The sequence below is a fragment of the Asterias amurensis genome, chromosome 4 (assembly GCF_032118995.1).
Source record: "Asterias amurensis chromosome 4, ASM3211899v1".
In the NCBI taxonomy this organism is placed as follows: domain Eukaryota; kingdom Metazoa; phylum Echinodermata; class Asteroidea; order Forcipulatida; family Asteriidae; genus Asterias; species Asterias amurensis.
The window spans coordinates 11,704,840-11,726,313 of NC_092651.1; the positions used below are offsets into that span (position 1 = coordinate 11,704,840).

General features: G+C 36.7%; 1 protein-coding gene across 1 annotated transcript in view; it reads left to right on the forward strand.

The window, feature by feature from the left end:
- LOC139935892 (uncharacterized) overlaps nt 1-21,474 on the forward strand; it is a 99,416-nt gene that overhangs the window by 52,186 nt on the left and 25,756 nt on the right. The gene's annotated exons all lie outside the window — the stretch shown is intronic.

Consider the following 21,474-nt stretch of genomic DNA (forward strand, 5'->3'; position numbering starts at 1 on the left):
GATATTAAAGTATACTAATTTGAAATCAAGTTTTAGAAGAGTTCACCTTGTTTATTTTTGTTGTGTGGTTGGCTAACTTACAATATTTACACACAGCTGGTGAATTGTGGGGGACACACACACACCAACATTCCACCACACTGGCTGCTGGCCTTGTCATCCGCAAGGGGTTGGGGGGGGGGAGTCGGTATAGAAAGGAAAGGTTGATGTAATTGATGGGAAAGAAGCTCATTTTGTTTGTCACCGATTGAAGAAATCAATCAGTGAAAAGTTTTGTAACTTATTCATGAATTTAAGGGTAATTTCTTTAAAGACACTGGACACTATTGCTAATTGTCAAAGACCAGTCTTCTCACTTGGTGTATCTCAGCATATGCATAAAATAACAAACCTGTGAAAATTTAAGCTCAATCGGTTGTAGAAGTTGCGAGATAATAATGAAAGAAGAAAAAAATACCCTTGTCACACGAAGTTGTGTGCTTTCTGATGCTTGATTTCGAGACCTCAAGTTCTAAACTTGAGGTCTCGAAATCAAATTTGTGGAAAATTAATCTTTCTCAAAAACTACTTCACTTCAGAGGGAGCTGTTTCTCACAATGTTTTATACTATCAACCTCTCCCCATTACTGGTAATAAAGAAAGTTTTTGTGATGATTATTATTTTGAGCAATACCAATAGTGTCCACTGCCTAAGGGTTGTGGAAACAATTGTGGTCTTCTGTCTGGTGACCAGTTTCTGCTCAGCTATACTTTTCTGTGCTTAGCAAGATGTTTCTTTGTGCTTATACAGGCAAGATGAAATTAGGCCCTACACATTCCAGTCTTTTCCCATAAAAACATGTTGCATCAGAACGACCAAATGGATAGAAGGTTAGATACTGTGAACAAAAACAGTAGGTGTATACATTTTGTGGGTGATAATTGCCAAGAACTTGGAGACCGTTAATTGTAAATAGCGCCCTCTGTTGATGGATTGTTATAAACAGACGTTGGAGTCTTGGCAGTTTTTGTTACTTTCGGGCCAGCCGAAAATACACGAGCATTAGTAAAAGAGAAAAACAAAATAATTCGCAAAACCATAAGACTATTTTACCAGTATGTTTAGTTGTTACGTACTGTATGCTTAACAGCAATTAGTTCCCCAGAAATTAAAGAAGGCAGAATTTAGTGAGATGCATTATGAACCACAAAAGTTTCATTACCAGCATTCGTTGGCGTCTGGGAATTAATTGTATACAAGCATTACTACTAGAATATATATATTTCGTTACGTACCCAGATATTTCTGTTAAAGGCAGTGGACACTATTGGTAATTACTCAAAATGATTATTAGCATGAAACCTTACTTGGAAACGAGTAATGGGGAGAGGTTGATGGTATAAAACATTGTGAGAAACGGCTCCCTCTGAAGTAACATAGTTTTCGAGAAAGAAGTTATTTTCCACGAATTTGATTTCGAGACCTCAGATTTAGAATTTGAGGTCTCGAAATCAAGCATCTGAAAGCACACACAACTTCGTGTGACAAGGGTGTTTTTTTCTTTCATTATTATCTCGCAACTTCGACGACCAATTGAGTTCAAATTTTCACAGGTTTGTTATTTTGTAAATCAGATAAATTTATTATGCTCCAATTATTGTTTTGTGGGCATAATACTATTTGTTGTTACCATTGGTTAGTTTAATTAAAACACCAAGCATGTAATGGGTACGATTGTAAACCCACCTTTCTGAGGTTTATTAGTCGATTTCAAAATTACTCAAAACTGGCAAATGAAACTTGTTACCTCATAACGAAATAAATATTTGTAGGTAAAGAAAAGTAGGTATACACTTGCTTTGCTAAACCCAACACTTGTCCTTTTTGATATAGGGCCTAGGGTGGCTGGATACTGATAGGAGTTCACTCATTTGGCTTGAATATGTACAGCAAATTTACCAAGTTGTTCACCATATTGCTCAACATTCAATACCCAATCCCTATTCAACATCCAAAAAGCTAACGACGACATTTTGCACACCTGGACATTCCATTACATAATTGTTTGTCTAGTATGCAAATTAGAAAAACTTGAAACCAAGCCAAAGTTCACCCACAAAAATGTATAAGATGTGATAGCAAAAGTGAGAGGCTGGGCGGGGCTTATTTTCCACTTGCCATTCTAAGCATTCGATTGGCTAAAGAGTGGCATACCAGCGTGTAATGAAACAGATTTACTTTGTTATGCAAATAATGCGGTTTGTCGAATTGCTCACTTTTTGGAGAAGAGATGCCATTTCTATATATAAGTGTCAGCAGGAAGAGAGTGTGTGCTGCAGCTAGTTCTTTAAACGCAAGTGGAATGTCGTGGGTTTGTTTTGGAGAAAACTGAATTTAATGTGACTTGGACTCTTGTACTACCCTTCCACCGGCCGAAGGACATAATTATTCATACTCTTTGGAACTAAACTGTGGTTCATATTTGGGCAAAATTCTGTGCTGAGTTTGCAACCGGCTTTGAGAGTTCTACACGAGGTTGGCCAGTGACCTTCAACGAGCACAACTATACGTCTGCAACTTGAACTTTACAAAACTAACTGTCGACCAACTTCATTGTGGAACTCTTGGCTGTGCGAATTCCACGGAGTTTAGCCTGAAGACTGTAGCCAATAGTTGGACTAACTTCACTGGTCCATAATAGGACGAGAACCGCAGGATGGAGCCATCTATTTCAACTCTTTGGAATAAATTTATTGCTCAAATTTGGGCGAAAATTCCTGTGTTGAGTTTGCAACCGGCTTTGAGAGTACTACAACGTCGTTGTGGAACTCTTGGCTGTGCGAATTCCACGGAGTTTAGCCTGATAGCTTGAGCCATTCGAACACTGGCCAGGGGAGCACGGAGACGGACGACATGACCGGGTTGGAGTCACGAGCATGACGGGGAGAGAGAAGCCAAACACACGGCATGCATTCAGCCACACACAGGGCCTCTGGAGGCCGAGACCGCGTGCGTTTTCAACAAGACTTCAGTCGTATGCGAGTGTTTCAGCAAGGGCAAGCAGTGGTCCTTCAAATCAAGCAGATTTTCTTCCAAAGATCATGGACCATGAACATTAGAAATGAACATTAATTGCAAAGACTTGGAAGAATTGTTTAGTGTGTGATATTTTGTCTTATGAGCGATATGTCAAAACTTCAAGCAAGAAATCTTCAAGTCCAATGAGCGATTTGTCAAGATACAAGTGTCTAAGCAAGAAAGTCATCAATGTGTTGCTGTTTTTGTCCTATGAGCGATTTGGAAAGAAGTGTTCAACAAGCAAAGAATCTTCAAGTACAAGGTATTTTTTCCAAAGAGCGATTTGTCAAGATTCACAAGTGTTTCAACAAGAAATCTTCATTGTTCTATTTGTTTTATTTTCCCTTTTTATTTTGTTGTCCTACCCAAAGCGAAAGGGGGGGGGGGGGGGGGGACATTTTGGTATAATTTAAGCCTGTTATGAACTGTAGTGCCTGACCAGCTAAACTATTAAAACCTATGTACTCTAGTAATGTGAATTGAACTTATTTCTGAACTCTAAACTAAAGCCTTCAAATCTTGGTATATGAACCAAGGATATTTGAACTGAACTGAACTTCATTTTATTTATAATTTTTTTTTTTTTTTAATCATTGCTTAAATTGAAGCCTTGATTTATGAATTTTTGTGCCTATAAACCAGTATTATGAACTGAACTTCAATTTTTTTTAACTGAACACTTAAGATCTCTATAGTGTGGACTGAACTGCACTTTAAAATTTTTTTTAAACTGAACTCTATACAGTGAACTCTAGTACATGAGCAAGGAGATGCGGACTGAATTAATTTTTTTTTAACTGAACTCTTCAAACCTTGGTATAATAATATGAACTTTAGTGCCTGACCATGATGTGGACTGAATTGCACTAGGTCTATGGTATGCCTATGCTATAAACGGGGCCAGTAATTTGCCTGACCAAGGAAATATGAACTCAATTCCTGGGTTAAACTCTTAAAACCTTGTTGTTATACGAACTCTAGTGCCCAACCACGGAATGGATTTTTAAACTTTTAGAGCATTGGTGTATGAACTGTGTTTATAGTGCCTGGACTTGGTTTTTAGTATTTTTTTTAAACCTTGGTATATGAACGTTTTCGCCTTCGTTTTTTTAACCGAACTCTTCAAATCTTGGTATTATGAACTCTAGTGCTTAACCTGTCAACTGAATTTTTTTGTTTTTTGTTCACTGAACTCTTCCAACTTGTTTTGTGAACACTAACCATGGAGGTAGAAACCAAGGACCTGTGGACTAAACTTTTTTTGTACCATAACTCTTAAAACCTTGGTAGGCCTATAATTATGAACTCTGTGCCTAACCAAGGAAATGTAAACCAAACTGGTTATTTTTTTACAAAACTCTTAAAATATTGGTGTCTGAACTCGTTCCTGAACAAATGCTTTCTTCAATGCACAACATATATTATGAATATACAAACTCTAATCCGAAACATGTGCTGACTATTATCACCTAGAGACTTTCTTCAATGAAAAAAGGCCAACATCTACTTGCATGCTGTCTGTCAGCTGTGTTGTCTATGGATTGACTCTGTGTGTGTGTTTTGTCTATGGATATGTGGTGTGTGCTTCAGCCAGTGTCTGCCAATCTATGGAAGAGATAAAAACATCATCAGTGGGTAAGCACATTTTATTTCAAGATTCAATGGATGGAGGTAAGCGAAGAACTAAAACTTGTCCTCATAATTTTTTCCTCATTTCGATATTCAGGTGAATTGTTTACATCTACATTCCCCAACCACATCTCGTTATGCCCCCCCCCCCCCCCCCCCCGGGCGCCTTAAAATGTTGGTTCTCATTTCTGCAGGGTCTTCTCCCTTCCCTTGTGATTTTTTAATTTCGGCCCAAACTGTATAAAGTGCTTGACTTATCCCTAGTGATTTTTTTTTCTTCCCATTTTGGGTTCAAATTGGATAAAAATTTTGGACTTAGTTTTGACCTAAATTAGATATAAACAGTAGACGGACATGTACCCCTTGTGTTTTACTTAATTGTTGGTCCAAATTTGATAAAAATGCTGGACTTAGGCTACCCCTTTCTGATTTAGTAAAATTTTTGCCCAACATGGATAAAATTGATGGACTACTAGCTACCTTGTGTTTATCTAAAATTCGGCCCATATTTGATATTCTGCTGGACTTTTACCACCGACTTGTGCTTTTTCAATCATGGGTTCAGATTGGATAAAATTGCTGCACTTGGGCCTTCTATAGAGGAATTTGTTGACTTTTTGGCCCAATTTTATAGTCTTTTGAAAGCCTTAACATACTGTAGTATTTAAAAGAAAAATTTTTGCCTAAAAATTTCAGACTATCCACGCCATATCCTCTTGGGCCCACTGTTTCCTTTCAATGTTGGTTCTCATTGTTGCTTGATCTTCTGCATTCCAGTCAACATTGAGGAGGAGATGTTTATTGTCAGGGGGAAGTGGACAGGGAATGGTTTTTGTGTTGTAATTAACAGGTGGCCGCATTTTGGCTGGGATTGTAGAATGTTGTCACCGTTATATTTACCTTCCTTGGTGATGATGCCACTACGGCAGCTAGTTCCATGGGTCTGTCTTGTATTGCATATGGTCGTAGCCAGTGATGCAAACATCTTAGCTTTATTTCTGGGAAGAGGTTTTCTTAGGCTGTAAAGGACCAGTGTTTGACATGTTTTAGCTTCTACAATGTAATATAGGTCTACTGGCATAAAGAGAATTGAATTTTATACTTGCTTTTGTAATTGTTGAAACACGAACTCCCCACATCATCTTTGTAACTACTGTATTTCTTTTACCACCTTTGGTAAATGAAACTTTAGTTGAATGACATCAATAAACATTCTCTTAATTAGGTCTTTGTTTGTTAAAGCTAATTGGTTAAATTATCTTCAGACAAATATATGAAAAATCTATACTCGTGGACCTTGGGAAAACTGATAGCTGACATACCACATCTAGTAGAACAACCAACTCAGAATGCTCTGACATAAACTATCTGATAAATTTACTAAAAACAATTAGTCAAAAGTAGACACCAGGTTAAGTTTGTAATGAGTAGCGAAAAGTTGCATAAGAAGTTAGCGTGCCATCTAATGTCAGACAGGCAGATAAATGATTAATAAGTAAGTTCTGCCTTAAAAATAAACTTGATAAAATTTACTTCAGGGCATAATATCATGTATGTCTGCCCGTCTGTGGTTGTTAAGTCTAGCCTAGTCTAATAATATAGACACCACCGTAGTTGTAAAAAAAGTTGTGGGAATGGGAATTAACATCAAACTTAAGCACCCCCTCTTATATCATGTATGCTTGTGCGTATCTATGTAAAGGCTAGCTTTGATCGCTGCTAAATACTTCAAGAAGAATATTATTACATGAATTAAGGAGTAATGAGTTGTTGGCATGATCATCAACTATAAGCACCCCCTCTATTGTCAGAATGACAAATAAATAAAAAGTTCTGCCATAGAAATGAACTTTATAAAATGTACTCTTAAAGAGCCTTTCATGTACTCCTGCATGGCGAGGTTTGTGTAAAGACTATAGCTTTATCTTTCAAATATAATTTACAAAATATTAGTCAAACAAGTAACAAAATTCTGCCATAAAATATTTTATTTACTCACAAGGGCCTATTGTGTACTCTTGGGCTTCAATGTTTGTGTAAAGACCAGTTTGTATCTTTCAGACATATTTATTAAAAATAATGTTTACCCAATTATTTAATTGAAGTGTAGCTCAAATTATTATGTCTGTTATGAGTTGTGGTCGTTGGCTTAAACAACAAAGCAAGCCCCCTATTGTCAGAATAACAAGTAGTTATTATTAAAGTTATGCCATGAAAACAAAAATAAAATTATTTTTAATTTGTTTTTGCTCCTAGGGCCTATATCATCATTGCTTATGCGCCTGTGTTTTTGTAAAGGCTAGAATTTCTCTTTTATAAATACCGCAACAAGACTGTTATTACCCTCAAACCCGGGTTAATTTCATCTAAATAAGTTAAATAGGCACCACCATCAGTTTGTAATGAGTAAGCTTGGGCGGTATGACGTGTCAACAATTATGATACCGCTTATTGAATGATTACGATATCGTCTTGATTTTTTGTTATCGAATTATCGCCGTGTTGATAACGTGTCCGATGTCGATGACTTCCCTAATTGAGACGGTGGTGCAACATCGAAGGGCTGTTTTAAAACATATAAACTCCCACAACTAACCATGAGTCGTGGGAATTAACATTAGCATCAAACATAGCACCCCCTCTATTGTCAGAATGATAAAGAAATAGTAATGTTCTGCCATGAGCTCATAAAAATTGCTTTATTATGCTTTTGCGTCTGTGTTTATGTATTTTTCTTTGATAAGTACCTCAAAAAGTTTGTAATGAGTACTGGGATTATCCAATGAGCACCCCCTCTATTGTCAGAATGATGAAAGTTCTGCCATAAGAAAGAAATTTTGTATAAAGATTACTTCCAGGGCCTATATCATGTATGCTTGTCCACCTGTGTTTATGTAAAGACTAACATTTATCTTTGATAAAAACTTCATCAAGATTATTATTACTGTAAAATTAGACTAACAAACACCAATAGCTTCGTAAACAGTAGTGGGATGTATCATATAGATTATCACTCCTTCTTTTGTCAGAAAGACAAACAAATAATGTAAGGCCATTAAAATTAAATTATGAAATTTATTTCTAAGGCGTACTTTGTGTACCCTTGTGAGTCAATGTTTGTGTGCAAAAACTACATGTAGCTTGTATCTCTCAAACTACTATTAAACAAGAATATTATTATCCAATTAATTTAGTCTAGTTTAGTCTAATAGACACCACCATATTTTGTAATGAGACGTGGGAATGGGCATGAGCATGCCAAATCTTGTGAAGTTGAATTTTTAGTCAAAAATCTGAAAAATGTGCCATGCCGGCATGGCAAAATTTCCAGATTTCGTGTCAAACAATTTTCAGTGATTTTATGGTTTCAAATGATACAGGGTACACTACTGAAGACATCTCATCAGTGCGGACTGAGTAAATCAACCAGAGTTAGAAATTTATTGAGAATTATGTGTGAAGTTGAATTTTTAGTCATGCCCTCTGCCATGAACTTTAAAATTGTGCTTCTATTAGGGCATATAAAACGTATGCTTCAGTATTTGCAGTTTATCCCACATACGTGACAGTAAGATATTTGAATCTTCACTTAGTCTATTCCTAAGTGAATAATTTTCAATTAGTTCTCGGACAAAACAAATATCAAGCGCTGCAACATTTTAAATGTGCGATCGCGGCGCCGCAAAAAAAAAATATTTCCAAAACAGAAGGACGAGAAGGTGCATGAAGAATCCTGAGAAGCAGCTCTTACTCCAGAGGGTACCAGGCATAAGCCAAGTCTGGTACCCAGCTGTTGAAGCCTGGACACAATAATCAGCCATGGAGGAACCAGACAGTGATGCCGTGGTAATGGGTTTGTAACAATAGCAACAATTACTTGAAAGGCCTAGTAGTAAGTCTTAGGATTAAAAATAAGTCTGCTTCCCCCAGGTTCAAATCCAGGGAAGTCTTTGGTTCTACTTAGGCTCGATTCTAATACTGTCCTTATCTGACCAAAGGGTTTCACAAAGTAAACCAATTCAAAATCAGTAAAATTTGAACCAAGACAAAGTACAACTACACTGTCACCAAGACATGGAAAGATGCATGACCTGAGATTGGCAGGGTTTGGAATGAGCCACCCTAGTGTAGCTGAAATGGTTAAGTATCAGGTTATATATAGAAGTGTTTCTTCATGTCTTAACCCCTTCCTCCACAGGTTAACCATTCTTTTTCTTTGCAGCCTTAATTTTGACTTATTTGTTTCATCCACAGCCATAACCTATTTTTTGTTTTCAGATACAGTGGAAGTGTAATCGTAACCTCATCAATGTTAGTCTGGACATGGAGATAGGTGAAGTATTTGGTGGACAAATATTTGTGGACGCTAACCTGGATTTATTCATTGTATTCTCCCATAACCTAAAGCTTTTTCTTTTCTTTTTCTTGCAGGTGATGTATTCTTGAGCTCGATACAGCATGGTTGGTCACTCTGGATATTGAGTTAGGTTAAGTATGACATGTATAAACAAAACCAGTGTCAATGTTAACCGAGCACTGGACACTTTTGTAAATTGACCAGTATTCTCACTTGGTGTATCCCAACATGCAAAAAACCCCACTAATCTGTGAATCTTTTTCATTTGGTCATCAAAAATTCGAGAGAATAATGAAAGGAAAAATACCCTTGTTGCACAAATTTGTGTGATTTTTAAATGCATAATAAAAGGTTTCAGGCGTGAAGTCTTTTATTATTTGTGTGAGAAATTACTTTAAAAAACATTGCAAATGTTAACCTTGGATTTATCAGCCACTGTCTTTTTTCATTGTTTGCAGTTTACATCCTCATCTTACACAGTTTAGGTCTGGAACTGGAGTAAAGTTTAATAATATATTGTTATAATTAGGTTCGAAATAATCTCCATAAGATGTTAAGAATTTACCCTTGTTTGGTCAGTTTTGTTTTCTTTGTTACAGCTACTAGATTTTCTTAAGTTTCGCTGATGCCACATTGTGCAGCCATTGTATCTCGGGGGCACATAAACACGAGCTATTTGGTAAAGTATCACCAGCAGTGTTGTAGCCACGGTGGGCGATGCTTGGCATTCTTGCTAGGAACTCACACTTTTTGCCCAGCACTCTGAGCAAAATACATTGTGCCGCCCAGCACAGATTTCCCCAGTGTTATTAATTCAAGATATTGTTCACTGTGCATTGATCTGAGACACAGCTAAATGATAAGGAGTTTCAAATATCAGAGAAAGAACAAGGTCAGAATGCCACTCAACTTTACATCACATGGCCCTTGAACATGAACAGTTTGGAAACCTAGCATTATGCCTACATGAAGCTTGCACTTCAGCAATAATGGCCCCCATGCTCGACCAAAGTGGTCCTGTTTTATGCACTGCAGTTGGTTGCCTGCAAGTTGCCTGCAAAAGTTGCCTTGTGTGACAAGACCCATAGACAGACCATCTATAACTGCATCTGGGTAGACTCCCCTGTATCACCACATGAGAGCACAACTTTCACTCTAACACCTGCATCGTCACCTGTTAGACACCAACACACAATAGCTCAGCCAGCGTTTCATTCCTGATAAATTCCCTGCTAAGACTAAAAAAAACAAAAAAAAAACTGTATTTTTGTGTCTTGGCCGAGCGGATAGGACCATCATGTTCAAGTTCTAGTGGTTTATCGGGATGTGGGTTTGAATCCCAGTCGTGACACTTGTGTTCTTGAGCAAGGCACTTATATAACCTATGCCTCTCTCTACCCAGGGGTAAAATGGGTACGTAAATTATTCGCTTTGAGTGCAGTAGCTTGCTGCATCAGCTGTATACTCCCTAGGGAGCTGAGATGGTTTAAGGAATGATTTAAGGCCCAGTGACCAGGGGTAATAATGTTTGGAGCACTTTAAGACGCCCTTTTGGGCTGTGGTAAAGCGCTATACAAAACCGACTATGCTAAATGCTCTGATCTTTGTCACAAACACATTGTGTTCGCCATGAACTGTCCGATATTGTCAGACTCTGGTGTGTCTAGCCTCAGGCAAAGATGTTTTGAACCAAATGAGATTCAAGTACAACCATTATTAGCTTGATTGTAAAGGATACCAGTTGGTAAGGATCAATCTATTTTTCTTCTATTTGCAGAGGATTGACTCGGACCTGTGCTGCCTAGGATCGTAAGCTTCTCTTCAAGCTGTGGCAAAGAATGTATATGGACCAAGGTGGCAACTACCACAAGATGTCGGAGTGAGTTCCATCTACCGTCAATTGAGCCCAGTCACTTACGGTGGGAACAGAGTGGAGTAAGGTGGGTCCCTTTAATGGGGTTTCCTTATTAAGAACCAATCCCATCTTTCAAACCACCAGGAATATTTGTGCTGGAACTAAAGTCAATTTTATCGATTTCTGAGGGCAGACTCTGGCATGCATGTAATGATATTTAGCAATACAAAGCCCCTGAAAGGGGGACTGTAAGCAGTTGTTCGTCACCTCCCCCCCCCCCCTCCACACATCGACAAGCTTTAAAAGATGGTTCTTGTGATTGATTTAGCCGAGTAGCGCATATTAATGTTGCACAAGGCTGTATACTCCCCACCAGGGAGCTGAGATGGTTTAAGGAGTGATTTAAGGCCCAGTGACCAGGGTTAATAATGTGAAGCGCTTTGGGACGTCCTCCGGGTGTGAAAAGCGCTTTATAAAAACGGGTTATTATTATTATTATTATTATTATTATTATTATTAAAAGATACACGCTGACTCGTGGAAGTAATTTGGGCATCATCCAGGGAAGACTGGCCATCCTAACCAGGAATTTCAATATGTGCTCATAAAGCTAGAGTCATGACCACATTATTGGCCTTCCGTAGAGGGGTCCCTATCAATGACATCTTGCTCGTCTGGTTTTACTTTAGTCTGAAAGAGGGGCTATTTTAAACTGTACATCCATATCGCATTTCCAGCCTGCCGGCCAAATTGGTCCAAGGCTTGAGGTTTCCCGAAATGCATTGAGAGATTTGTTGTTATATTGTGTTTGTGTTGTTTCTCTTTGTTATCTATATTTGTATTTCTATTAGCGCATGAACGACCAGTTCTCCAAACAAAGATGGTGTTAAGAATGGCAAGGCCAAGCGAGATGGACTATAAGCCTGTAGAACTCCTTGTGTTCAGCTGAGGTAAGTAAAAAAATAATTCTCCATCATCAGGAGAAAAAGAACTGCCCTGCACATGCATTGATTTGAAAGAGCCATCACACATTCTGTGTTTTGTAAAATTGTAAGCCAAATGTGAAAACACAAATAAGAACATAGTGTGACTGTACAGGTGGATAAACAGTCATTCATAAATACCTCAGACAGTTTTGCTATTCCTATTGGTAGAGGGTTTATAAACCTTTGTTTATGACCGGTAAAAAGTGTTAATTCATGGGCGTGACACGTGACCTTGCACCTGTTCTTATAAGACAGTTTCTTCATTCCTATTGGTTGAGAGCAACAACTGAAACAGTTGTGCCACATCACGCGATACGCGCGATGCGCACAGCATTCCCTTTATAAGGAGTTGTTAACCTGAGGGCCGTGGAGGGCTTTACCATTTCATAGCTGGAGGGGTGTTGTGTTGAAAGAAATCATTTAACAATATAATTTTTTTTTTTTACTTGTTGACCAAAAAGTGATGATATTTTTGACCGAAAAGGTATTTATGAGTGGGAATCAAAATGTGTTGAATCGGTTTTCAACTAGTGGTTTCAACCCGCCGAGGCCTGGTTCTTGATAATTTACCTTGACTTCGTCGCGGTAAAATTTTCAAGAGCCAGGCCTCATTGGGATTAAACCACTTGTTGAAAACCTCTTCACCACACATTGATTCACTTATTAACTATATGTCAGTTCTTGTACTCCTATTGTGCCTCGTTGGAAGAATGTTTTGACCATTTTGGTGTTTTAGTTTTTAAATGGTAATGATGTAGCAAAGCTATACTAACTTTTTCATCAAAAGCTTTATAGATTAGTGCTAAATTGGAAAGCTTTTAATTGTTCCAGATGAAAAGCCATCAATCCCCTGTTAGTGTTTTTCCTTTGCTGAGAGTAAATAGCCGAAGACTGTAATGCGCAATCCTGATATTTTGATCTCTAAATTAATCAGGTTAACTATTGTTTCTCTTTCAAAGCTTGACACGTTGAAGGTGACTGTCTCTCTTTCATTGGACGACAAGGACCATCAATTACTTTGATAGGGCTGCTTTAGCACAATACGCTCTGGGAACCTGTAGCTTGGATTAGAGTACAAGCAAAAACAGGGACAAGCGGACCTTCTCGATTGCAGGTGTGTGTGTTGAAACACTATGCATACTATAGTATAAAATAGTATACACACATTGATTGGCATAGTTTGGTAACTAGTGTACGTCTATTCCCCCGAGGGAGTTTGAATGACCAGAAGAGGGACCTATTTCCCGAGGCCGAAGGCTGAGGGAATTAGGTCCCTCTTCTGGTCACTCACAGGCCCGAGGGAGAATAGATGTACACTAGTTACCGAATTATGCCAGTCAATATGTGTTTTATAACATAGCTCGGTCTTAAATTGGAAATGAGAACAGAAATCTGGAAAAGGAAGGAAGTTTTGTAGTAGTGTTCAGGGTTCAAGTCAAGAGAGGGCGCTGTAACCGGGGACTATTTTCAAAGACTGATGCCCACTCGGGAACTTGTTCCCGCTAAACATGCGCGTGCAATCACTAGACTATATTCGTTCATCCCACGTGACCGTGTTTCAGCCAACCAGAATACAGAAAAAAGCAAGAGGTCTGTATACTCCCCAGGGAGCTGAGATGGTTTAAGGAATGATTTAAGTCCCAGTGACCAGGGGTAATAGTGTCGGAAGCGCTTTGAGACACCCCGTGAAAAAGCACTATATAAAAACCGTGTATTATTATTATAATATAAAATATTGTCGGAAATGTCTCCCTCTGAAGTAGTGTAGTTTGAGATCAAAAGAGATAACTTAATTTCTCACTCTCGTAATAAAAGACTTCAGGCCGGGAAGCCTTTTATTATGAGTCTGAAAACACACAAAGTTATGCAACAAGGGGTGTTTTTTTATTCTTTTGCAAATTCGAGAACAAAGGAGTTTGAAACACTATGTGGACTTAACACAAGGTTAAGGGTCATTTATGGTTAAAACAAAAGAAAATTGTCCAGACATTATCTGGATTATGAAAGACTTTGCATAATTATCAACAAACTTGATTCTCCTGAAGACAGTTGTTTTTGGGCCCCTTAGGTCTCAAGTCAACGCCATTAAGCCTAAAAGTAAAACAAAATATAACTCAAAAGGTTTGGCATTTATTTCCAAACCTTGAGATTTCTCCAAAAGCCTATTATCTGTTGCCCAACTAGGTTAAGTGTCTAAAAACGGACTGACTTGCTGGGCATTTGATAGTTTGTGTTTTCCAAACACTACTCTTCTTGTTTACATGTTTGTTTGTGTTAATTTTTGTTTTGTTTCACCCGGAAAATACTTTTGATATTTTCTAATTTAGTAGCATTTCATCACAAGATGCTTTGATGACCTGCAGCTAGAATGATGTCAGTTATAAGGAGGAGGTCCTGGGTCAACCTGATTGATAAAAAAATGTCTTCAGTAGTCTTTTCTGTATCATTTGGAACAATCAAATTAATGAAACCCTTTTGACCTGAAATCTGAACATTTTGTGATGCCGGCATCACAGATTTATTAGATTTATTAAAAATTCAACTTCACAAAATTCTCAATACATCTTAAACTTTCTCTCAAATACCCATTCCATACAGCAAAAATGTCATCAGACGTCCGTTCTGTAACATTTGAAAACCACCCCCGCACCACTGATGGGTGACTGAATTTCATCAGGTGCTGCTCATAAGTTCTTCGGTCTTTATGCCTTACGACTTCCCCTAATCTCATCAGCGAGTCGACCTTTAAGAGACAAGCACTCTCTGTTTCATTGGAAACATTTTCAGCAGTGGATAATTTGGTCAGCCAACTCAATAGCAGGCAATTTTCAGCATTTTGTTGTGTGGTAAAGTCAGAGATTTGTTAAAGATTTGTTGTTGGAGATTTCGGTAAAAGTTGGCAAGTTTCAGCATTTTGTTGTTAGAGATTTTGTTAAAAAGTGTTAGCCCACCCTCTCACCCATTAAAATGATTCACAACAAAAACATTTAGATGACTCGTGAAACTGTACAAACTGAAATAAGAAATTTAAATTTGGTACAAGAAGTATTGTAAACTAGATACAGGGTTGAAATACTAGCCCCATAAACTTTAAACTATTACACTTGCAATTTAATTTTACCAACATTTATAAGACATTCTCAAAATTTGCACACAGTGAACTCACTTTTGAGATTGTTGTACCTTCTTTCTGATTGCATTATTGAAATGTATAGGAGATAAATTCATCCTTAAAAAAACTTTGATCTTTCTTAAAAAAATCATTGGTTTTTAAACAAAGCTTGGTTCGCAATTAGAAAGGCTGGAAATCAGAGTAAGAATTTATCCGGAACTGTTTAATAACACTGTGTTAGGTCATTTTCCCTCCAAACTGCAGGTGAAAGCTGAGACACCCTACGCCTCTTCTTCTCGCCTTGCAATCTTACCTGCACCATTCTACTTGTACTACTTGCTGCTCTCCATAGTCCAAGAGTCGATGCGCCTCAGATGATGCAAAAGGTAATCCATGTTTACTGTTTGCTTGCTCTGCTAGTATCATAAGTTTTTTTTATGCACATGTAATAACTCTCTCTCCCAATAAAAAGCATAAATCTTCACAAATACGTTAAACAATGGCAACCATTGGAACAACAACTGGTTGATTTTGTCTTTCAATATGTAACTGGACCTTCTAGAGTTTAATTAAGAACTTCAAAAAAATTCTAATATATCTTGAACTTTTACGCTTACCCCCAATCACCACTAGTAAAATTACTGCAGTAGTTCATTCTGTGTCATTTGAAACAACTTTTTTAAATTTAGATTTTTGACTAAAAACTCAATTTAACAAATTTCTAATTACACCTCAAACTCTGGTTGAGTTACTTAGTCTGCACTGATGAAATGTAGTGTACTCTGTATCATTTGAAACCATAAAATAACCGAAAAATTGTTTGTCCCCAAACCTGAAAATTGGGCCATGCCGGCATGGCACCTTTTTCAGATTTTTGACTAAAGACTCAACTTAACAAATTTCTAATTACACCTCAAACTCTGGTTGAGTTACTTAGTCTGCACTGATGAAATTTAGTGTACTCTGTATCATTTGAAACCATAAAATAACCGAAAAATTGCATGTCCCCAAACCTGAAAATTTGGCCTTGCCGGCATGGTGCATTTTCCAGATTTTTGACTGAAAATTAAAGTTCACAAAAGTCTCATTAAATCTCTAACTCTGGGTGATTTACTCGGTCTGTACTGATGAAATGTGTTCAGTAGTGTATTATGTATCATTTGAAACCTTAAAATCATCGAGAGTTGTTTGACCCGAAATCTGAAATTTTGGCCATGCCGGCATGTCACATTTTTCAGATTTTTGACTAAAAATTCATTTTCAATAATTCTCATTTTCAAAAATTTTCAATAAATCTCTAACTCTGAGAGATTTACTCGGTAGTCTTTCCTGTATCATTTGAAACCATAAAATCACCCAAAATTTGTTAACCCAAAATCTGAAAATTTTGTGATGCCGGCATCACAGATTTTTTAAGTTTTTGGCCAAAAACCCAAACTCACAAAATTCTCAATAAATCTCAAACTATTGCTCATTTACCCATTCCACACTGATGAATTGTGTTCAGTAGTCCTTCCTGTATCATTTGAAACCATAAAATCACCCAACATTTGTTAACCCAAAATCTGAAAATTTTGTGATGCCGGCATCACAGATTTTTTAAGTTTTTGGCCAAAAACCCAAACTCACAAAATTCTCAATAAATCTCAAACTATTGCTCATTTACCCATTCCACACTGATGAATTGTGTTCAGTAGTCTTTCCTATATCATTTGAAACCATAAAATCACCCAACATTTGTTAACCCAAAATCTGAAAATTTTGTGATGCCGGCATCACAGATTTTTTAAGTTTTTGGCCAAAAACCCAAACTCACAAAATTCTCAATAAATCTCAAACTTTTGCTCGATTACCCATCCCACACTTATAAATTGTGTTCAGTAGTCCTTCCTGTATCATTTGAAAGCATAAAATCACCCAAAATTTGTTGACCTGAAATCTGAAAATTTTGTGATGCCGGCAAAAATTAAAAAAATCTGTGATGCCGGCATCACAGATTTTTTTAATTTTTGACCAAAAACCCAAACTCACAAAATTCTAAAAAAAAATCTCAAACTTTTGCTCGTTTACCCATCCCACACTGATGAAATGTGTTCAGTAGTCCTTCTTGTATCATTTGAAACCATAAAATCACCGAAAATTTGTTGACCCAAAATCTGAAAATTTTGTGATGCTGGCATCACAGATTTTTTACATTTTTGGCCAAAAACCCAAACTCACAAAATTCTCAATAAATCTCAAACTTTTGCTCGTTTACCCATCCCACACTGATGAATTGTGTTCAGTAGTCCTTCCTGTATCATTTGAAACCATAAAATCACCGAAAATTTGTTGACCCGAAATCTGAAAATTTTGTGATGCCGGCATCACAGATTCTTTACATTTTTGGCCAAAAAGCCAAACTCACAAAATTTTCAATAAATCTCAAACTTTTGCTCGATTACCCATCCCACACTTATAAATTGTGTTCAGTAGTCCTTCTTGTATCATTTGAAAGCATAAAATCACCCAAAATTTGTTGACCTGAAATCTGAAAATTTTGTGATGCCGGCATCACAGATTTTTTTAATTTTTGACCAAAAACCCAAACTCACAAAATTCTCAATAAATCTCAAACTTTTGCTCGTTTACCCATCCCACACTGATGAATTGTGTTCAGTAGTCCTTCTTGTATCATTTGAAACCATAAAATCACCGAAAATTTGTTGACCCAAAATCTGAAAATTTTGTGATGCCGGCATCACAGATTTTTTACATTTTTGACCAAAAACCCAAACTCACAAAATTCTCAATAAATCTCAAACTTTTGCTCGTTTACCCATCCCACAATGATGAATTGTGTTCAGTAGTCCTTCCTGTATCATTTGAAACCATAAAATCACCCAAAATTTGTTTATTCGAAATCTGAAAATTTTGTGATGCCGGCATCACAGATTTGTTAAATTTTTGACCAAAAACCCAAACTCACAAAATTCTAAATAAATCTCAAACTTTTGCTCGTTTACCCATCCCACACTGATAAATTGTGTTCAGTAGTCCTTCCTGTATCATTTGAAACCATAAAATCACCCAAAATTTGTTGACCCGAAATCTGAAAATTTTGTGATGCCGGCATCACAGAATTTTTTTAATTTTTGACCAAAAACCCAAACTCACAAAATTCTCAATAAATCTCAAACTTTTGCTCGTTTACCCATCCCACACTGATAAAATGTGTTCAGTAGTCCTTCCTGTAAAATTTGAAACCATAAAATCACCAAAAATTTGTTGACCCAAAATCTGAAAATTTTGTGATGCCGACATCACAGATTTTTAAAATCTTTGGCCAAAAACCCAAACTCACAAAATTCTCAATAAATCTCAAACTTTTGCTCGTTTACCCATCCCACACTGATGAATTGTGTGCAGTAGTCCTTCTTGTATCATTTCAAACCATAAAATCACCGAAAATTTGTTGACCCAAAATCTGAAAATTTTGTGATGCCGGCATCACAGATTTTTTACATTTTTGGCCAAAAACCCAAACTCAAAAAATTCTCAATAAATCTCAAACTTTTGCTCGTTTACCCATCCCACACTGATGATATGTGTTCAGTAGTCCGTCTTGTATCATTTGAAACCATAAAATCACTGAAAATTTGTTGACCCAAATCTGAAAATTTTGTGATGCCGGCATCACAGATTTGTTAAATTTTTGACCAAAAACCCAAACTCACAAAATTCTCAATAAATCTCAAACTTTTGCTCGTTTATCCATCCCACACTGATGAATTGTGTTCAGTAGTCCTTCTTGTATCATTTGAAACCATAAAATCACCGAAAATTTGTTGAACCAAAATCTGAAAATTTTTTGATGCCGGCAACACAGATTTTTTACATTTTTGACCAAAAACCCAAACTCACAAAATTCTAAATAAATCTCAAACTTTTGCTCGTTTACCCATCCCACACTGATGAAATGTGTTCAGTAGTCCTTCCTGTATCATTTGAAACCATAAAATCACCGAAAATTTGTTGACCCGAAATCTGAAAATTTTGTGATGCCGGCATCACAGATTTTTTACATTTTTGACCAAAAACCCAAACTCACAAAATTCTCAATAAATCTCAAACTTTTGCTCGTTTACCCATCCCACACTGATAAATTGTGTTCAGTAGTCCTTCCTGTATCATTTGAAACCATAAAATCACCGAAAATTTGTTAACCCGAAATCTGAAAATTTTGTGATGCCGGCATCACAGAATTTTTCTAATTTTTGACCAAAAACCCAAACTCACAAAATTCTCAATAAATCTAAACTTTTGCTCGTTTACCCATCCCACACTGATGAAATGTGTTCAGTAGTCCTTCCTGTATCGTTTGAAACCATAAAATCACCAAAAATTTGTTGACCCAAAATCTGAAAATTTTGTGATGCCGGCATCACAGATTTTTAAAATTTTTGGCCAAAAACCCAAACTCACAAAATTCTCAATAAATCTCAAACTTTTGCTCGTTTACCCATCCCACACTGATGAATTGTGTTCAGTAGTCCTTCTTGTATCATTTGAAACCATAAAATCACCAAAAAATTTGTTGACCCAAATCTGAAAATTTTGTGATGCCGGCATCACAGATTTGTTAAATTTTTGACCAAAAACCCCAACTCAAAAAATTCTAAATAAATCTCAAACTTTTGCTCGTTCACCCATCCTACACTGATGAAATGTGTTCAGTAGTCCTTCCTGTATCATTTGAAACCATAAAATCACCGTAAATTTGTTAACCCGAAATCTGAAAATTTTGTGATGCCGGCATCACAGATTTTTTACATTTTTGACCAAAAACCCAAACTCACAAAATTCTCAATAAATCTCAAACTTTTGCTCGTTTACCCATCCCACACTAATGAATTGTATTCAGTAGTCCTTCCTGTATCATTTGAAACCATAAAATCACCGAAAATTTGTTGAACCAAAATCTGAAAATTTTGTGATGCCGGCATCACAGATTTTTTACATTTTTGGCCAAAAACCCAAACTCACAAAATTCTCAATAAATCTCAAACTTTTGCTTGTTTACCCATCCCACACTAATGAAATGTGTTCAGTAGTCCTTCCTGTATCATTTGAAACCATAAAATCACCAAAAATTTGTTGACCCAAAATCTGAAAATTTTGTGATGCCGGCATCACAGATTTTTTTAATTTTTGACCAAAAACCCAAACTCACAAAATTCTCAATAAATCTCAAACTTTTGCTCGTTTACCCATCCCACACTGATGAATTGTGTTCAGTAGTCCTTCTTGTATCATTTGAAACCATAAAATCACCGAAAATTTATTGACCCAAAATCTGAAAATTTTGTGATGCCGGCATCACAGATTTTTTACATTTTTGACCAAAAACCCAAACTCACAAAATTCTAAATAAATCTCAATCTTTTGCTCGTTTACCCATCCCACAATGATGAATTGTGTTCAGTAGTCCTTCCTGTATCATTTGAAACCATAAAATCACCCAAAATTTGTTTACCCGAAATCTGAAAATTTTGTGATGCCGGCATCACAGATTTGTTAAATTTTTGACCAAAAACCCAAACTCACAAAATTCTCAATAAATCTCAAACTTTTGCTCGTTTACCCATCCCACACTGATAAATTGTGTTCAGTAGTCCTTCCTGTATCATTTGAAACCATAAAATCACCGAAAATTTGTTAACCCGAAATCTGAAAATTTTGTGATGCCGGCATCACAGAATTTTTCTAATTTTTGACCAAAAACCCAAACTCACAAAATTCTCAATAAATCTCAAACTTTTGCTCGTTTACCCATCCCACACTGATGAAATGTGTTCAGTAGTCCTTCCTGTATCATTTGAAACCATAAAATCACCGAAAATGTGTTGACCCAAAATCTGAAAATTTTGTGATGCCGGCATCACAGATTTTTTACATTTTTGGCCAAAAACCCAAACTCACAAAATTCTCAATAAATCTCAAACTTTTGCTCGTTTACCCATCCCACACTGATGAATTGTGTTCAGTAGTCCTTCTTGTATCATTTCAAACCATAAAATCACCGAAAATTTGTTGACTCAAAATCTGAAAATTTTGTGATGCCGACATCACAGATTTTTTACATTTTTGACCAAAAACCCAAACTCACAAAATTCTCAATAAATCTCAAACTTTTGCTCGTTTACCCATCCCACACTGATGAATTGTGTTCAGTAGTCCTTCTTGTATCATTTGAAACCATAAAATCACCGAAAATTTGTTGACCCGAAATCTGAAAATTTTGTGATGCCGGCATCACAGATTTGTTAAATTTTTGACCAAAAACCCAAACTCACAAAATTCTAAATAAATCTCAAACTTTTGCTCGTTTACCCATCCCACACGGATGAATTGTGTTCAGTAGTCCTTCCTGTATCATTTGAAACCATAAAATCACCGAAAATTTGTTGACCCGAAATCTGAAAATTTTGTGATGCC